General features: G+C 47.7%; 1 protein-coding gene across 2 annotated transcripts in view; it reads left to right on the forward strand.

Moving 5' to 3' along the window:
* Positions 1 to 18,079, forward strand: part of LOC143208348 (uncharacterized) — a 315,575-nt gene that overhangs the window by 59,522 nt on the left and 237,974 nt on the right. Inside the window, exon 2 of one of the 2 annotated variants that reach the window (XM_076422728.1) lies at positions 7,756 to 7,832. The gene's annotated coding sequence lies outside the window, so the exon portion shown is untranslated. The remainder of the gene's footprint in view (positions 1 to 7,755; positions 7,833 to 18,079) is intronic. The other variant, XM_076422730.1, reaches the window with a different exon arrangement.

Here is an 18,079-nt window from a genome sequence, read left to right on the forward strand (position 1 = left end):
CCGCAGTCTACTACTTGCACAACAAGAATGAATAATCTCGCGAAAGGGCTGGAACTTAGTTGCTTGCGAGCCCTGTAAGAAGTGGGGACCAAAGATCTTTGGAACCCGAAGACTGTTTTCCGAGCACTTGGAGATCGCTTTAGGATCAAGCTCGTCGGTACACAGAGGATCGGAAGTCGTCGCAGTCGGTAGGGTGTCAGAGGTGGTGCGGGGTGGCAGACTGTAGCCGAGAAATCGGTGCGAAACTATGGTCGGCTTAGGAGGGTGTTTCACCGGGCAGGTGCGGATTCAGGGGTGCACACAGCAACAGTCCCACTCCGCTACAGAGCGAATCCCACGGGATAAAACCGCCTGGCCGGTCCTATACGTGGCCACCGGATCCTCCTTCGCGCAAACCACTCTCTCCTCTCCTCTCTCTTGTATCCTCTCGACCGCTGCCCTCCCACGACGTCCTCCTCCTCTTCGCCAGTTCGGCCAGACGCCCGGGGCCCGGGCTCGATGAATATTTTATTTATCCTCCGACGCCGAGTCTTCCACCCCCCCCCCCCGGCCCTGCAACCACCGATCGAAGAATTTAGCGAGACTCAGCCCGAAAAGCTGACTTTCTCGCACCGAGGTCCATTCAACTTCTGTTGCTTCTTCGGGGTCCTTAGGAATCAAGAAATTAACCAATTTAACCGTTCGTGGTCCCTATTATTTGCTAACTTTTATTTTAGAACTTGTTGCACCATTATATCATTCAATTTATACAGAATATGTTTATTTTCCACAAAGATCCGCATAGTCTATTCATTACGTACAAATTATCTTGCCCATTACAGTCGTTAAGAGAGGGAGGTCCACAATTTCGGGAAGACGCCCTGTCATCTGTATTCCAAAGTTCCACAGCAAGCTTTTTGCCTACTCATTACTCACCCCCTCTCTCTTTCTCTCTCTCTCTATCTCTCTCTCGAGAAGGGAGCGTCTCGCATATTCCTCGGATGACTCCGGCGTACATGGTTGTTCAGTATCCCGGAGCGTGGTCCCGAATTTCCAGACGTCGTCGTCCGCTAAAGTTCCCATCCGACACTCTGGCGTCGCGTCGTGTCGCGTCGGGTCGTGTGCATTCGAGTGCGCGACACTGAATCGCATTCAGATATAATTACCGATGCTTCAGCGAGCATCGCGCGCCATTAGTTACAGATGCCGGCGCGAGCAATAAATTACCATGATAAACACGCCAATGATTCATCATATTTATTCAGCGGCAAGCAACGCGCCGCACCGCGCCGGTAACGGAGGCAGCATTGGAATAGCGGCGTTACTGTTAATTTACATCGGCCAATAATAATCTTCTTAAGCCGTCCCGGACCTTTGTGCCGGCGATATTTTAATTAAAACACCCGCGCTTTAAAGGAGGACCATCAGAGTATCATAAACACCGGGTATTAATTTCTCGACTCGGCTCCAACATCGGATCGTCCCGGCAGCTTTATCGGTTTTTCTCTCGAAGACGGACTCGGTTAATTTGCTCCCGGCTATTAATCATTCGCGCGCTTTTCGTTATCATTATCATCATCGCTCGGAGATTTAACGCGGGATCCCAAGATATTATTAGCGCGCCATGTTCCCTGAATCGTTTATTGTTTCACCGTATTTTTGGATACTGTCTTCGATGATAGCCTATTCGAATACCATTGAGAAAAACTTCACTCCCGGGTCAATACAGATCCAAATCCCATGACTCACTGATCAACCCTATCTCGATCCTCCTGAGAACTTGTTTTCGTCAGTTTCCGCTGACTGTGCGTCGACGTGGTAGCATTTCGAGGCTGCGGGACGTCGAGCAACGCTGTCGTGGAAAATTGATCGGCTCGAAAATGAGCGAGCATGCTCCGCCGATAGCATTCATGGCCCGTCACCATGCTGGTAGCGTGAGATACGGGGGCAAGGGGGGTAAGTTTCACTGACCCGCCTCCTGGAATTTTCCCCATACAGAAGGAAGCGGAGAAGCCATCAAGCTAGTCTGCAGGGGAAAACGCTGGCTCGCTCGCTCGCGCCGATGGGCTTCCGTGGATTTGCTCGTGAATGTTTACCTACTAAACCCGAAGTCGAAGGGAGATGAAGGATTAGAGAGACGGGTAGGCAAGGTGTCGGTCGGTTAACCCGAGAAGTCGGTGTGAAACTCGAGGTCGGCGAGCAGAAGACGAACCTCGAACCTCTTCCTCTATCTCCTTCCCCCGACCCCCTCTCTCTGTTCGTCTTTCTCTCGAGTCAGCAGGTGCTAGGACCGTCCAATACTAAATTACGTTGATATTATGATAACGGAGAAGTTCGGTTGTCTTACCGGATAGTGTGGCGGAGAGCATCCGAATGCCGTTGGGTGAAGTCGAACGCTTTGATGTAATTAACGAGGGGAACGCTGATACGGCTTTGTGTCGGATCTCTTGGCCCCGACGTCGCCGCACGGAACGCTGCAACGGGTTCGACGCGTTACCTCGATGCAACTTGGACGATGCACCCGCGTCCCTGCACTCCGTTCTTGCAGAAACTACCTTGGGCCGTCAAAGGAGGTCCGCTGGCGACACTGGACGATTTCGGCTGAGGAAATGCCCATCGCAGGGTTACTCAACCCTGTCCTGCGGCGAAAATAGAAAAATTAGGTGTCCCTTGGTACTAACTCAATCTAAATCATCGAACAAAATGCTGCTTTACAATGATTGTTTCTGTCTCGTTTAATCGAGTGTATGACGAGGCATAATGGAAATCGATAATTCCGGACACCAACACCGTTTCCTTATTGCGTTCCAGAGGATTCAATTGGAATGTTAGTTAACTATGTTTCGCCAGTGTACCAAAGGCAATGACTCGCGTACCGTGGGGGCGGAAAGGGGTTGGGAAGTTCGAGCGACGGTCGACTGACCCTGACCAATCAACGTGAAACTCCGACCGTCGAGCAGATATTCCGTTGAATCTTCCGATCGACGATTTTAATTGGTTCAAGGTTTCCCGAAGCTGAGCTTTGTCCCTTTGGAAGTTATAATGCCATGCTGTGGAAGCCTGGAAAAATCAGCGTTTGGTTCCGAATTGAAAATTCCGGGCTCCTGGAAAAAGATTTTCCGTAGTCCTGCGAAAGGAGCTGGTCGAGGATCGGGCGAAAGGATGCTGATATTCAACCGAGGGGGAACCATTCTTCGCGGAGTCGCGTCGCGTTGGCGTTTCTCGGCTGAGCGAGCAACGGATTCACCAGAGATACGTTTAACGCGTCCCCTAATGGCTCGTTACTATCAATGCCGCCGCAATCCGTTTCGGGGAGCAAGTTGGCTGTCGCGTTTCCCTCATTGTGCCATCGGTAATGCGTCCTCCGACCCGCTTGCTCCTCTATCCACCCCTCTCCCCTACGGTCTCATCCTCACCGTCATTCTCCAGCGCTGGTGCCGAAACGAGGACTCAACCTCTGCGCCTCGATAAGGATGACGGTTGCACCCAGAGACAGAATCGGAAACCTAATAGCGCGTACGAACAATAGACAAGCGTCGTCATCACTGCGACTGTATTGCGGAAAGTAAATTGCTGCGGTGACCGGAGTCTACGACCATCCAAGATCCAGAGATACGCTACGATCATATTCTTCCCGAACTTATCGTTAGATCCAAATGCGAATGTTTTTCGTGTCTGAACAGGACTTGAAGAGGGAAGTCTTCTGTTTACAACGGCGCCAGAAAAATTGGAACCGCAACGGATTTGAAGTATGAACTTTCCCTTCGCGACAAGCACTCAAAACTTGACGAGAGCCCGAGCAACAATTCCCACATAGAACGCTTCGGATCGATGAACCAGTAAAGGATCTCACCGGGCGGCGGATTAAGAACACGCAGTTGTGCCCGAAATCCGTTGTTCCGTCGCTCTGTGCGTGAAATGAGCATTCCTGTTGGCTCGCTGAGCCGAGAAACGAAACAACCCCTGTCCCTTAACTGTAGGAGAGGGGGCGAAATAATTCGGTGACCTCGACAGAGCGAGCACTATAGGTAATCCTCGGTGTCGCGAGGGTAGCGGGTAAAAAAGCGGGGCGAGAGAAAGAGAGAGAAAGAGAGAAATCGCGGCGAGGAAGGGTTCGGTAACGAAGCAAGAGATAAAAGAGCGTAACGGTGCGCGGCGCATAAAGACGGGATTATAATAAGCCGGGCCGCGTTACGAAATTGTTTCGTTCGGTATTAATAACGCCGGGGCACTGTTCCCGTCGTCGTCGAACCCCTTTCGACACGCGACGATTATTATCGCTGCCACCAGGGGTGTCTTTGACCCCCTTTGGCCGCCGCGTTTGTTTTACTCGGCTCCGTTTCCAGTCATAATAGCTGACCGGTTTTCATCTTCTTAATGCCTCTCGGCCAACGACCGGGCCCTGTCCTCTCAAAGGAAACAAACCGCCTTTGATGCACTATTCGAGACGCCTGTAATTGAATTCGACCGTCTGACACTGCACTCTTTGCAACCCTTTCGACCGAACCCCGAAGAATTTGTTATTCATTCTGTACAGAAGCGGTTCGAGTTCGAGATCTTCTCTGACGCAGCTCCCCAATTGGTTTAGAGCACTGTTTTAATTATCCTGCATGACAGAAAATGTAAAATAATTTTTTTCATGTACTGTGGACTACTTTTAATTTTTATTCTCATCGATACTTGTTGCACCGAACCCTAACTGAGCTGTGTCGACGTCTTATTTGCTCAAACAGTCGTTTCTACTGCGGAGGGAATTGAAGTTGTATTGAGACACAGCATAGTACTTAATGGAGGCCGGGTTCCTGCGACCTCTGTGAGAATTTTAATTAAACAATCAATCAACAACAGTGTTACAGTTTACTTCGCAGTTTACGTTTGCCTATGGGTACATTCCGCGGTCTCGCACTCGGGGCCGTTACGCGTCAAACAATACTGTTCATGAATTGTTTTCATCAGTTTTGATTTAAAGAAGCTGCAGTCATTTATTTACATTAATATTCTCAGACGAGAGTAAATTCGACTTGTTTGACTTGTTCTCATCAGGCTAGACGGTTGATTGATAGTATCGAATGTGTTAGCGAATCACTGTACCTATAACGCGACTGATTGCATCAGAGCTGGTCCAACAGTCGGCTGGTTAATTAAATAAATTAATTATTACTCGTCTATCGGCGGCGGGGGGGGGGGGGATCGCGGCTATTTAAAAACAGATCAAGCGCTTGATTGCTACCATATAATTAACGATCTAATTAAGAGAAGGATTACAACACTCTGTCCGCAAAGTTGATTCAGTTCCTAACGCGTCGAGGCCTCCTCGCAGCGGATGCCCTGAGATTCGGGCGACAAGATGGACGGTGAATCGGGATCTCCCGCTGTCCAACTTTTAATTTAGGGGGCTCGGAGAGACCGTTCCTGTCCTACTTTGGATCTCGATTGACGAATAGCAACCGGAATTCGGGCGAGATCGGAACTAAAACAGCGGAGCTAACGCGCCGGCACAATCGAACGTCGCGTTTCGAATAGTTTCTGTCAGGAACGAGTAAACTTCGAGGTCCGCCCCTCCTCGTCGAAGCTGCGAAAAGGTTACATTCGCTCGACAAGCTCCGAGTATGCCGGATTGTGTGCTAAATCAAACTGCGCGTCGAATCGGGACCACTTGCTGGTTGTTGCAACGCGTGTCGCCGCGCGGCTCCGCCATTGTTACACATTCTACTCTCTCGCTCTCCTCGTTCGCATTCCGTTTAGTGTGCTACTTGATCGATCATGCATCGGGCCCCCGTCTTTGTCTTATGCATTATTCATGGTTACGCGCGTACTTGAACGCGCCGCATCGTAATCATCCTAATCGCACTCTTTCACCCAGAATCTGGAAAAGTTGATCGAAACTCAACACGAATAAATTAACAAATTCTATCGAGTGCTGGTAGAAAATTTAAGATTAAAATAAATTTAATACATATCCCACAAATTTTTAAGAGTATTGTTCTATCACTTTCACATTTTGTATACATTCTTATTCGAGTTCTGTGTCCCACAATTAATGACGACCCCTAACTCATCCTGTACAGGGTGCATAAAAAGTAATGTGGTCATCCGTCCTAGAGGTGTAGCGAATCTATCCCTCTGGATCAAAATTGTTTATAACAAAGAAAATTGTTGTTAAAGGTTGTTTTTGCATCAATACCTTCTACTCATCAAGAAGTGAACAAGTTTGAAAGGAGCCACATGTCCCTTTAAATTTCGTTTGCTCGAGGCACGACACGATTATGTCCTGTCTGATTGAAGTAAAACAACTTTACCAACAATTTTCTTTGTTATAAACAATTTTGCGGCAAGTTCGTCTTACAAATGTCCACCGCTCCAGAGGTGTAGATTCACCCCTAGGACGGATGACCATTACTTTTTATAGACCCTGTGCAAAAATCGAACTAATCATCTAGGGATCGTCTAGATTTTTGAAAAATTTCCTATGGATCTCCCAGTCAATTTTACATCGTTTCAGCGCACTACCGAATTCGCAGGCACGTCCACCGGAATTTCACAGTGCCGGATCGTTGCGCGAGGAACCCGATTTTTGCGATACATATCATATTCCCGCGCCTTAAATATTTGAACAGCGTGGCTGTAGGACAGCATGATGTCCGAGGGGGGTATGACTGGCCGCGGTAGAAACCAGAACGTTCAGGATTCTGGATCAAGCCATGATTCCTGGCCCGACCACACGATCTCGTCCGTGGTCACGCGCGGGATCTACGCTAATGGATTGCCGCCGACCCGATACGTCCCCTGTCCATTGGCATACCCCTCCTCTCCTGCCTCTCGATCCTACCGGACGCAGATAAGCGATAAGTATCGCGAAAATCCGAGCGCCTTTGACGGTTCGACGCGGCGACGACGAGAATTATCGGCGAGCGAGAACGTTTTGCTGGGAATTTTAAACTACCCGACGGGCTTTATCGGCTCTGGAATCAACGGATTTATTTTCGCTTTAACGCGACGCTCCGTCATACCCTGTATCTAGCCGGCCCAGACGGTTCCAATAAAATCTTTATAGTAATTCGACTGGATATGATAATGCGAACCCTCGAACCATCGACAGAGAGCGCACATTTTGTTGCGTGGAGTCCATTTTATCTGTACAATTGAACATCATCGTCGAGAATGGTATTACTTGATGGGTGCAAGGGAAATCGTTTGTGACTCGGTTTAAAAATTGGACGCGGTGAAAGCGAGCTAGAAATCTCGGCGGCTATTAATAGGAGTCCAGTAACAAAGGGAAAAATGATGGTCGATGTTCCCACGGCGAAACGCGTAACGCGTGGGCAGCCCATTGAAATCCCTCTTACGAATAGCAGCCCGAGCAACAGGGCCAATCCCTGCTAGATTACTTTTCAAGTATCTCAATAGAACTAGTTTAGTCGACTGCTTATGGCTTGTTGCCGCGGTGAATGCGAGGCTGTGCGACAAAACGACACCACGGCACAAAGCCGCAGGGCGGCATAAAAGAGCGTTCAGGCCCATTCAAAACTGTTGCGCCGCGTTAACATTCATTAACTTCGTTAAGTAGATACACATACCTACGTATACGCTATACGTACGTGTGTACGTGCGTGTACGCAACGAGCGAGCTAGTCGTGTGTCGCGATTCGCTCCACGCTCGAATCGTCGAGTTCGAAACGCTTTCGCTTTATTATAGTATGCGGCTAGAGCAACACTTCCGGTTGCCAGAGCTTTCTTTCCGTTCTATATGAACCTTGCTGTGTGTTTTTGTTGCAGTGTAGTTGCGGCTTACGGCGAGATTCTGCCACCAAAGCGAAGATCGTACCGGTGCGACGCGGTTCGTCGTCAGACAGGTGAGTCGTCTAATTGCCTTGAACGTTTTAATTAATTTGGGAGAAACGGAGATGTATTGCTGTTTAAGCAAGAAAGATCGAGTACATGAAAAATCACTTTACCATTTACGGCTAGCAAGTTCGCGACCTCCACATTTTCTCAGTCATATTATTTTTTAAGCACGCGTATTTTATATCAAATTAATCGCAAAAATCAGAGGTTTCCAATGATATACAGTTCAAATGGAATGATCACTGAATGCTGGTTATAATTGTTATTAAAGTTATCGATCGTAATGATGTTTAAAAACAGACAAGAATTATAATCTCGGCGCAACGGTTCGATCAATTAAACAACTAAAGCAATTTTACAAATTAATTTTACACTTTCTACGCTGATTATAATGATACAATAAAAGAATTACGAAATAAAAAGTCGCGAATTTAGTTGTCAACCTAATATATAAATAATACAGGTATACTGTATCTGATTACCTAGAACGTTTCAACTAATTTGCACGAAATGTCGTACATCGAAAATAGCTTCGTCATTCAGGCATAACGACTTTACCGAGGGAATTCATTGATTACGTTACAGTAACATACAATACAAGTGTGACAAGCATCGTCTGTCTGATTAATTCGAATATTTCGAAGAAAATGTCAATTCACTTATGAAAATACTAATTCCTCATCCGACTCCTTTAAAAAATACCAACTTCTCATCCCATCGAACCCACTCCTTTCAAAAACACTATCGCGCACAACCCCCCCCCCCCCGGACATCGAAACCCAATTTCCGAAAACTCGCGAACCGCCAAAAAATTTCACTCTTCTCTCCTATTTTAGCAGAAGTAGAATCTCTGGTAGCACGATCCGCGAACCACGCGCACACACAGCGCTCGGGGAGAGCAAACGGCAGAAATCGAATCCCTTCGGCAAACCGTTCGCCGATTAAGGTCGCATCACGCACCGAGCCCGGCTATCGGTCCGAAAGTCAGCGAGCCGTGCGGAACAAAAGGCAGCGTGGCCCGCGGCGGTCTGCGAATTCGGTGCTAAACTATTTAAAAACAGTGGCAGTTGGTACTTTGTCCGGGGGACAGGTTTGAAAGCGGGAGAGACGAGACAAAGGCTGATCCAATAGAGTCCTTCTGGCGGACAGGGCCGAAACTGGTCCGGTATCTTGCGAAATCAACGAGATTACCTTGAACGGGACCGTGGGTCCCGGGGTTTAGGCCATCTGTTCACGGTGTCCCTGATTTGCTGGCCGCTCGTTCAAACTTGTCGATTAACCTCGGCTTCAGGATTATCAGCGAAATGGATAACCGCGTTATGCAGGATAATTATCAGACCTCTCCATCTCTCCTCGCGCTCAGGCTATTTAACGAAAAAAGAAAAATCCTGCAAGTAATTTCTGGACGAGAACGGCAGTTTCGATAATTAAAATTTCCATGCGCCGTTTGACCGATCGCTCGCGATAATCCAATCTCGGCGAGCGCCGCGATTTGCATCGGTCCCCGCTCGTTGATATTCCGTTCGGACGACGTTGCTTCTAATAATACGGCTCCCTGCGAAAATCTAGTTACGAAGAATAACGCGGACGATGCGAATCGATGATGCACCCCGCTGACTGCAACCCCGGTGCACAGCCGTGCACCCCTAACGGACAGTTAATGGAGCCGAGGGACTCTTGACCGGAGCGTTTGTCCGGCCAGGACTGCTTTGCGATCTCTATCGGGCTTCGAGTGCTTGTTTTCTCCCTGATTAGGGTATTTTCTGGAGTTTTTTTTTTGGCATTGGCTTTACTGGTTTCTATCTGAATCCTTGGCCCTTAGTTGTATATTGAAATTAATTTGTTACAGTTCAATAATATATGAGGGTTGAAAGAGAGAAGATAGTTGCGTGGCGACACGAATATGTACACATCAAAATTAATGTGATCCCCTTTTATTCAGTCAGTTACGAAACCAATTTAAATTTAAACACGAGGTATGCATCAGCGAATGCAGTGAACATGCAATATAAAAGTGGCTGATGCAGTTTTGTCAAGTTATACATACAGTATTAAAGTAATAATTTGAATGTATGTCAGTATACATATGAGATGAACGCGAATCTTGCCCGAAATACCTCTGACAACCTCTTTACAAAATAAAAATTGAAATGATCCATTAGTAATTCCAGGATGAAACAAGCCCACTTCCAAAAAGTGTCCATTTCGCATTTAATTCCTGGTCGGTAATAACGAGGGCCCGTAAACCCGCGGGAAACGGGATCACCCGTGTCAGATTTGAGCTGCGCGCAATTAAGAGGCTGGCTCCGGTTGAGCACTAAATTGCAGTATTAGAATGCAAGCCGGCGGTACGGCACGTTCGGAAAGAAGTTCGTTTCAGTCTTAGCTCGGCCGGGATATCGGGTCGGTATTCAAATGAGAATCTCCGTGGGCAAATTGGAGCAGAGACGGCGAGACGACAAGACGGCGCGGCGCGGTGGTGGTCCGCGCGAGTTGGCTTGGGGCAATTTCGAGCTAACGGTTCGAATGTCGCCTTTGTTTATCAATATTCTATTAATGTCCCGTAGTTGGGCAGCGCACTCGAACGGACAATATCCGGGCGCAGGAAGCTTGCATCTGTCGCAGTTGCGGTGCAGCTAGGACCACGGAACACGTCCGTCATATGCAATAACGTTAAGATAACGCGAGCTTTATGGCGGCACGTATCTCCTGATCGCGACGCGACGGCCGCCTCGCGAAACTGTATCGTGATTCCCGGTGATAACGCGACGCCATGCAACTATACTCTCTGCAGGTGTGCGTCTGCATAGGTGTACGCGTAGCTGTATGCCGCATACACTGTCCCGGTGCTCCCGTTCCAACGGTGACGGGAATTTTTTCGAAACTAGACCGCGAGCGATAACCGGCCGACTTATCGCCTGTGAACCGCGCCGGAACGCGATAACTGCGGAAATGAACCCCGTGATTTGTCGGACGGGACTTGAAATATCATAATAAAGCTCCACTATGCTGCTGCCGTGCATGGCCTTCGCCATGGTCGCTTTTACCGACAGGCGCGTCTCCTAACTGGCCGCATTGTTGGTATTAGGCTGCGGATGCTGTTTGGAGATAAAGTCAGTAGAAATACGATAGAAATGAATCTCGTACGAGATGCGGAATTTTTAATAGAAAACGAAAACACTAAACATCACCACTATCTAACATTGAACAAACTCGCCGTAAACCATTTCCAGAATAACCCACCTCTCACCCCCGAAAAAAATCATACGCCCACAATCCTCCATTCCCGCCACGATCATCCACCCTCAGTCATCGGGGTCAGCAGTGACCAGGCGCCGGTAGTCCTCGGTTTAACGATCGCCGGCCACGGGAACGCAATTCTCCGTCGCAACGAAGCGCGGTTTGCGGTCGAGTACGAATCGAATGCGGCGCGTTAGGCTAGTCCATCGGGCAATCGTCGAGCTCGTAGGGGCTGTTGAGCGACGCAGAGCGAGAGAGAGAGAGAGAGAGACGTAGAGTTTGGAGATAGGGGGGTTGTCGGGTGTATCGAGGTCTTTCCGTCTGTTGATGTTGATGTCCTACGGTGTAGGCACGGGGGAATCCCGGCGTCGGCGTCGGCGTCGGGTTGAAGCTCGCGCGGCATTCGCCGTCAGCGTCTTGAATGGTGACAAACGGCATGCACCGCGAACACACAGCCGCGCGTCGTGGCTGCGACTACAGGCATCAACGGGCCCTGCAGCGCGTGAGCAATGCGGATGCACCGCGGAGCCCACCGGCGAACATACAGTTGACAGAAGCGCTTACGGAGGCGAGAGATCCTCCCTCTGTTTCATCCTGTTCCATCCCGTTTCCCCGATTCTCCCTGCTAACCCCCCTCCCCGCTACGCCCTACCGTCCCTGTTTGCCCCTGCGGGCGCCTCTCTCGAGATATCGCGAGCCTGCGATGACAACTCGAGCGGCTTCGAACCAAAATTTCGCTACCGTCTCCTCGAAAATTCGCTCCACGATTTCATTGTGTTTTCTGAGCGATTTTAGTTAGATCGGTGTTGAAAACATTACCTTTCTCTCGTTAGCTGTTAAGAAGTCTTGTATATTATAAAATGAAAAATAAGAATTTAACTGAAACAAAAATTTTGAATTTATTCCAAGAAAAATTTTTTTAAATCACCAGCTATTTTTCTTCGATCACAAGCAGTCCGGTTTCGATCGATTATGCTCGAACGGACGCACGGATCGCATCCGAGTCTCTGATTTTCGATGACTGGCGCCGCGCTGCGCGCTGGTCTGCTCGGGAATCGGAGTCCTCGGTGACGCGGTTCGAATTGCCAAACGAAATTGAGTCGGCAGCGTCCCTCTGTCTTTGACACAATTATTCGGGAACGATCATCCCGATTGTCCTGCTACCGCGGGACACACTCTCTCCTCGGTCCCTCTTTCAATTACGGCTCCGATTTCTATCCGGAAAGAGGAAGATCTTAACGGCGGAAAACGTTCCCACAGTAAACCTAGTTTCTCTCTGTCCCTGTGGCGCTTAACCGGCGGAACGTCTCGCGTGGAAATTTAAATACACGTCGCCGGAGCCGCGCCGAGCCGAGAGTCCATGTTGATTCTCGCCACCCACGTTCAACTTTGATTACGTATTACTCGTTAAGCTTTTACTCTCTGCTTTAGCCGGCTGTGCAATAGGTATTCACTTTATAAGCTGTAGGAATATCAATGGCGAGCGCTGTGATTCTATCGGCGGAGATCAAACGGCCTGGCTTTTATCTGGGAACGATGAATCTTTTTTCATTTTATTGGCCGGACACTGTTTTCTTTACAGGTGTTACTTGTTATCCTCAGGGCTTCAGTTGTCTTTGGGAAATTTTTGTTCGTGACGCGGGAAGGGTGAACGAGTAGCTTCGAGAGCCGCAGAAGCATTTACAATAGTATTATATCTGAAGATGGTATTTTATTTGAACTGTACATCGGTACCTGCATAAAAAATTGCCTGCAATTTCGCTTGGAATAGAACCCTCGCGTGATTGCTTTTTCTAGATTGCGAAATACAGGAAAATTATATGGCAGTGAATCCATATAATGGGGATGGTATTAAATTCTTTCAGCCGATTTCTATCGGCGTTGCATACTTCGAGGAGGGTTGGCCGCACGCGGCTGCAGTCTGCGGCGCATTCGCGCAAATACAAATTGAAACCGGTGGAATTGGGAGCCCTCGATTGTTATTCATACGATATATGGGTTTATGGTTTGCCGCGGAGGCGAATATATATTTCGGAACGGTTACAAGGGGACATTAAAACAGCGGATCGATTAAACGTGGCCAATTAAAACTTAATGGCTTCGAATTAAGCTCCATAAAAGCCGAGGAGCGAGATTTTTTATCAGCTTCCTCCTCTCTCTCCTTCTCTCCACTTTTTCCCTCCCTTTTTTCTATTTTTTGTTCTCCTCTTTCTTCTCTTCGCCCCACTCTTTCTCACACGCTCTTTCTCTCTCCCTTCCTTTTTTATTCCGATCCTCCTCTCCGCGAATAAATGTTCGAGCTCCGCAGCGGCGGCTGCTTTCCCTATGCCTGCTTTTTTTCCTTTTATTTTTTCTCTCGATCGAAAAACGCTGCGGCGGATTTGGTTACACCGTCCGAACTTGCACCGGCGAATTTTTCCAATCAATTCCGTTGCACCGGATATAAGATCGCGGACGGACGCGGACCGTCGTTCCAGTTTAAAAAGCTAAACGCAACCGATCGGATTCCGATGGAACTCAATGAAACTCAATTAAATCCAATCAGACCCGAAAATCAGCAAGCTGCCCGACTTGCACCCTCACTTTTGCGTCGAATATTTCCCTTGGTGCGCGACCATAATCAAACGAGGACCGTCATTTACCATTCGAAACCCAGTAAATGCATTCGATAGTGTTATTTCATTTTATTTGAATTTTTTTAATCTCCGCGAATTGAACATTTCTTTACATCTAAAACAATATATGTACAACGCGATTACGATTGCATCACAAACACCCTCAAGATTCCAATAAACCTCTCACAGTTCTCGAACTGTGACTCCAAGTGGAACCGACCGGGTACACTGCCTTCCGTTTCTCGACTAAACACAACAAACTCGAGAATCCCAGTGAAAACATTTTACAGATCTCGTATCTCACACCTCATCTCGCAGTTCTACGATCCTCGGCGTCGAGTATTGTTTGAACCCAAAGGGAGCCGTCCAAAAATATCACAGACAGCAGACAATTAAAATTGCAATTTTCTTTCCTCAGTACACTTGACAATTTTAATTCCCGAGGAAACCAGTCGTCGAAATTCTCAAAATAGTCCAGCATCTCTCATCCCTACAGCTCGTCTTTCAATTCTACGTTTACCAAAAATATCAGCGGGGTCAAAGAATTGAAATGCCAATTTTGCATCGTCACAACTGCAATAGACAATTCTACCCTCCGCAGCTTTTCCACGACCTAATGTCTGCTTGCATGATGCGTAGACGTACGCAGACGGTCGCACTCGTACGCAAAAGAGGCGACTTTGGGCTGGAGAAGATACGGCGCATATGTAGAGGGGCCACATAGCACAGTACAGCCCCGAAGCATAGTCTCAACTCGACTCGAGCGGCTGAATCGATCCACGAGCTTTCCCCTGCGCGCTATCTCCCACCCTCTCGCACTCTCTGGTTCTCTCTCTTTCTCTGCGGCTCCAGAACCAACCATCTCCAAACGCCACCCTCTTTCTCTTTCTCGGGCTCCGACCACCGTCTCTTTTCCACCAGTGATCCAGCCCTCCTTCTTCTTCCTTCGCCTACCCTCCACCTACTCTCTCTCTCTCTCTCTCCTCTTCCTCCTACACCCCCGCCGCCCTTTCGCCTTATTCTCCCTCGACGCACACCCCCATCGACCAACCTGGTCACGCGAACCTTTCAAAAATGCCTGGCCCACTCGCGCCCCGCCACCTGAATTTCTTCGATATTTCGCTTCCGCTACTTTCGACACTATCGAACCTCCCCTTCCCCCAATTTACTTCTTGCTCCTTGCTTATTCATTCTTTCGACAGCCACTCCCGGGGGGTTGGTTTTTGATTGGGGTTTTTTAAATACGTAACTTGACCCAACTATACATATAATGCAATTAAATTGTAAATTAAATTTAAAAAACTATCTTTAAAATTTAAAACACATTATACCCTTTTGAATGGTGTGCGAATACTCCTGTCCATCACAGTCGATAGTTTTGCAGCTATTTCTGTTGCCCGGTCTGAAATTCTTGAAGATCGCGATCTCGCGATTCCTCGGTGCAAGGTGCCAGCGAAATCGACTCGGCGCGCGGCGCGGCGACTCGATTCTCGGGTCTCTCGCTTGGAATATCGACTTCTCGAACGGCAACGCGGGGGTAGCAAGCATTCGAGGGGGTGGAAGAGAAGGGAGAGCGAAGAAGCGTCGGGGTGCTGTCTACCAGAATTTATAAGAACGTAGGCCCCCGGTGGCTGTGTGCGTGCACACGGCAGCCAGCGAGATACCGTAGAAGAAGAATGAACGAGGTATGCCTGTGAGAGGGGCTTTTTATTAATCGGCAGGCATCCAGCGAAACATCCGTCTCGTCCCAATATTTTCGGAAAAGAATATTTCCTCGAAATGATGACGATTCTTCCGCGTCACTCGGCTTCTGCCGATAGATTCCCTGGGCCATGGGTTAGCCGACACGCGGATTCCATCGATTCCCGAGTCGTTCATGGTCAAGCATACATTTTGAATTCCCGGAAGCGGCCGGCCGACAGAATGCGAGCGATTCTCGCCGATTAGGCGCGCTCCGCTCGAAATTCACCAACAGCTGAACTTCTGAACCGATAGGAGCCGTTCACAGACTTAAGGAATTAATTATCCCCTGGGATTTTTTAACCATTCCGGAGCGTCCACGGAAATCACCAGACATTAATTCTAATAAAAAATTTTTATCTAAAACTTCAATGCACTTTATAAAGAATTGCATGCTGTTTATCAATACATAGAAAATTGGTGTTGTACCGTGTATACAAATGGTTAAGCTGGAAGAGCCACTATATTATTACTGCTTTGTTTTCTGCGACAGATACGCGCAGTGGATACACTTATACCACAGGCAAGCTTTTTCCTTAAGTATTTCTTTTGTGCCCGCATACTCCATTTACGCGATTATCAACCGCGTAAAAGTAAACCACACGGGACGAATACTCCGAGTAAGTCGAGGAATGAGAGTATTATCATTAGACTGTGCGCGGAACTTTATGCGTTTACAGCGTGCGGACATCTTGAACAGGATTATGGATCGTGAGCATTAATATTGCTCTATGCGTGTTGCTTGTGTACTCCATTCGGTGAAACCATTTACGAGCGAAATTAAAATTTAATTTGATTCTTGGTGGTTGCTAATTTTTCTACTTCACTTTGTCGTTTGCCGTAATATTTAACAGTGTAATTTATTATTGATACTTTACCTGGACTCATTGATCTTCTTGCTCCGATTAATATTTTAACTAGGAACCCAGGGATTTCAGAAATTCTATAAAATAGCACACACAGGAAATAATATCAGCATCGAAAGCACCGAAACATGGTCCAGCTGGAAATCAGGGGGCACCATGGAGGCATGGGGCCGTTTATCACGGGGGCAGAAGTAGTACCTTACTTTCGGAACACGCCGTGCGCTCGTATAGATCACGTACAAGGTACGCACTGAATCTCCTGGCCGAAATATGACCGATTCAATTACGCACGTGTCTGGGAGCAGAGGAGCCTCCTACCGATGTTATCCCTCTCTGCGTCGGTGATTTGTGTGCCCGTTCATCTTTGCGGGTGTCTGGAGGCCGCGTGTACGCTCGCTCCTACCCGCACTTGCCCCTGCTCCTGCTCTCTAGGCCAGGAATTCACGCACGACGCAGTCCGAACCCGATATAAAACATTTTAGCCTTTACATCATACATTTACTCGTGTATTCGTTTGACAATTTTTATTCTTCCTGTTGTTCCCGATATAACATTTAATACACATTAAATTTCATGAAAATAAATTTCATTCTGCTTCAAACAGACGCAAAAGAATAATTCCAGTTTGGTGCCATTTAGAGACCGGACCATTCAAGCTCTTACATATTACAATGTTAAAAGTTTACGAACATGCGGAACAAAAATGGCCCGTTACAGCCTAAATATTGGACTTATGGAATTCTTTTGCTTTCTGGATTAAGCTGAGCAATTTGAATAAAATGGCTCACGGTGCGCCGAGCCGGTTGAGAGCAGCACATGCCCGCGCAGACACAGGCCGGCTAATGGAGAAATTGAGCCCGCAACGGAAACCGTTCTACCACCCCAACCCCTTCGGATCTCACCCCCTGTGACGCCATAGTCGGCCGTGCTTCTGCTCCTCGATCTCCAACAGCAGTCCCCGTCTTCTCTATTTAGAGTTTATTTGATGCGGATCGAGTCTCGAGTGGAAGTCGTGCCGACTGGGGGTGGAACGGGGGTGGATGAGGGTAGACAGGGCCGGATGGGGGTGGTGGAGGCACTGGTGAAACCGACCCAGGGTCAATTTGAAACTTTCTCGACCCGCTCGAGGGGATATCTTGGAAAGGAAGCTGCGCCGAGTCGCGCGAATCCTTCCCCCGGGTGCCGTTCTATGGCTCCTCGCCACGGAGACCTCGTCTCCGCGTGTCCGATGCTACGTTAATGCGACGATGGCTCTGCTGAAGTCCTCCCTAATCAACCAAGGCCTCCCGTAATCGAGAAAAAAATTTAGGATCCAAAATATATCACATTTTTTTCAGATTTTTTTGTTGCAAACGGTGCTTGTAGAAAATAAAAAACTCAACAAGTGTAACTTTCCTCCTCACAGAAGGAACGTCAAAAAAATTCGATTTTTATTGTTTAGCTCAATGAAATTCCACAACAAAAATTCTGAAAAAATGTGGCATATTTTGGATCCCAAGGCGCATTTTACAGAATTTTTTCTTGCAAACTGTGCTCGTGAAAAACCTTTTTTATTGGTTTTTATTGTTACTCACAATGGTCTCCCGCACCAAAAAATCTGAAGAAATTGACGATACAGCCCGTTATAATACTTTATCAGTAGAATAAACTAAACTAAATCAAAACTAAACAGTAGAATACCATGTATTGTTCCGATTTTTTGGGGGGTTTTCATTTTTACGAGCACAGATTACAACAAAAAAGTCTGAAAAATTCTGTAAAATGCGCCTTAGGATCCAAAATATGTCACATTTT

The sequence above is a fragment of the Lasioglossum baleicum genome, chromosome 4 (assembly GCF_051020765.1).
Source record: "Lasioglossum baleicum chromosome 4, iyLasBale1, whole genome shotgun sequence".
Taxonomy (NCBI): Eukaryota; Metazoa; Arthropoda; class Insecta; order Hymenoptera; family Halictidae; genus Lasioglossum; species Lasioglossum baleicum.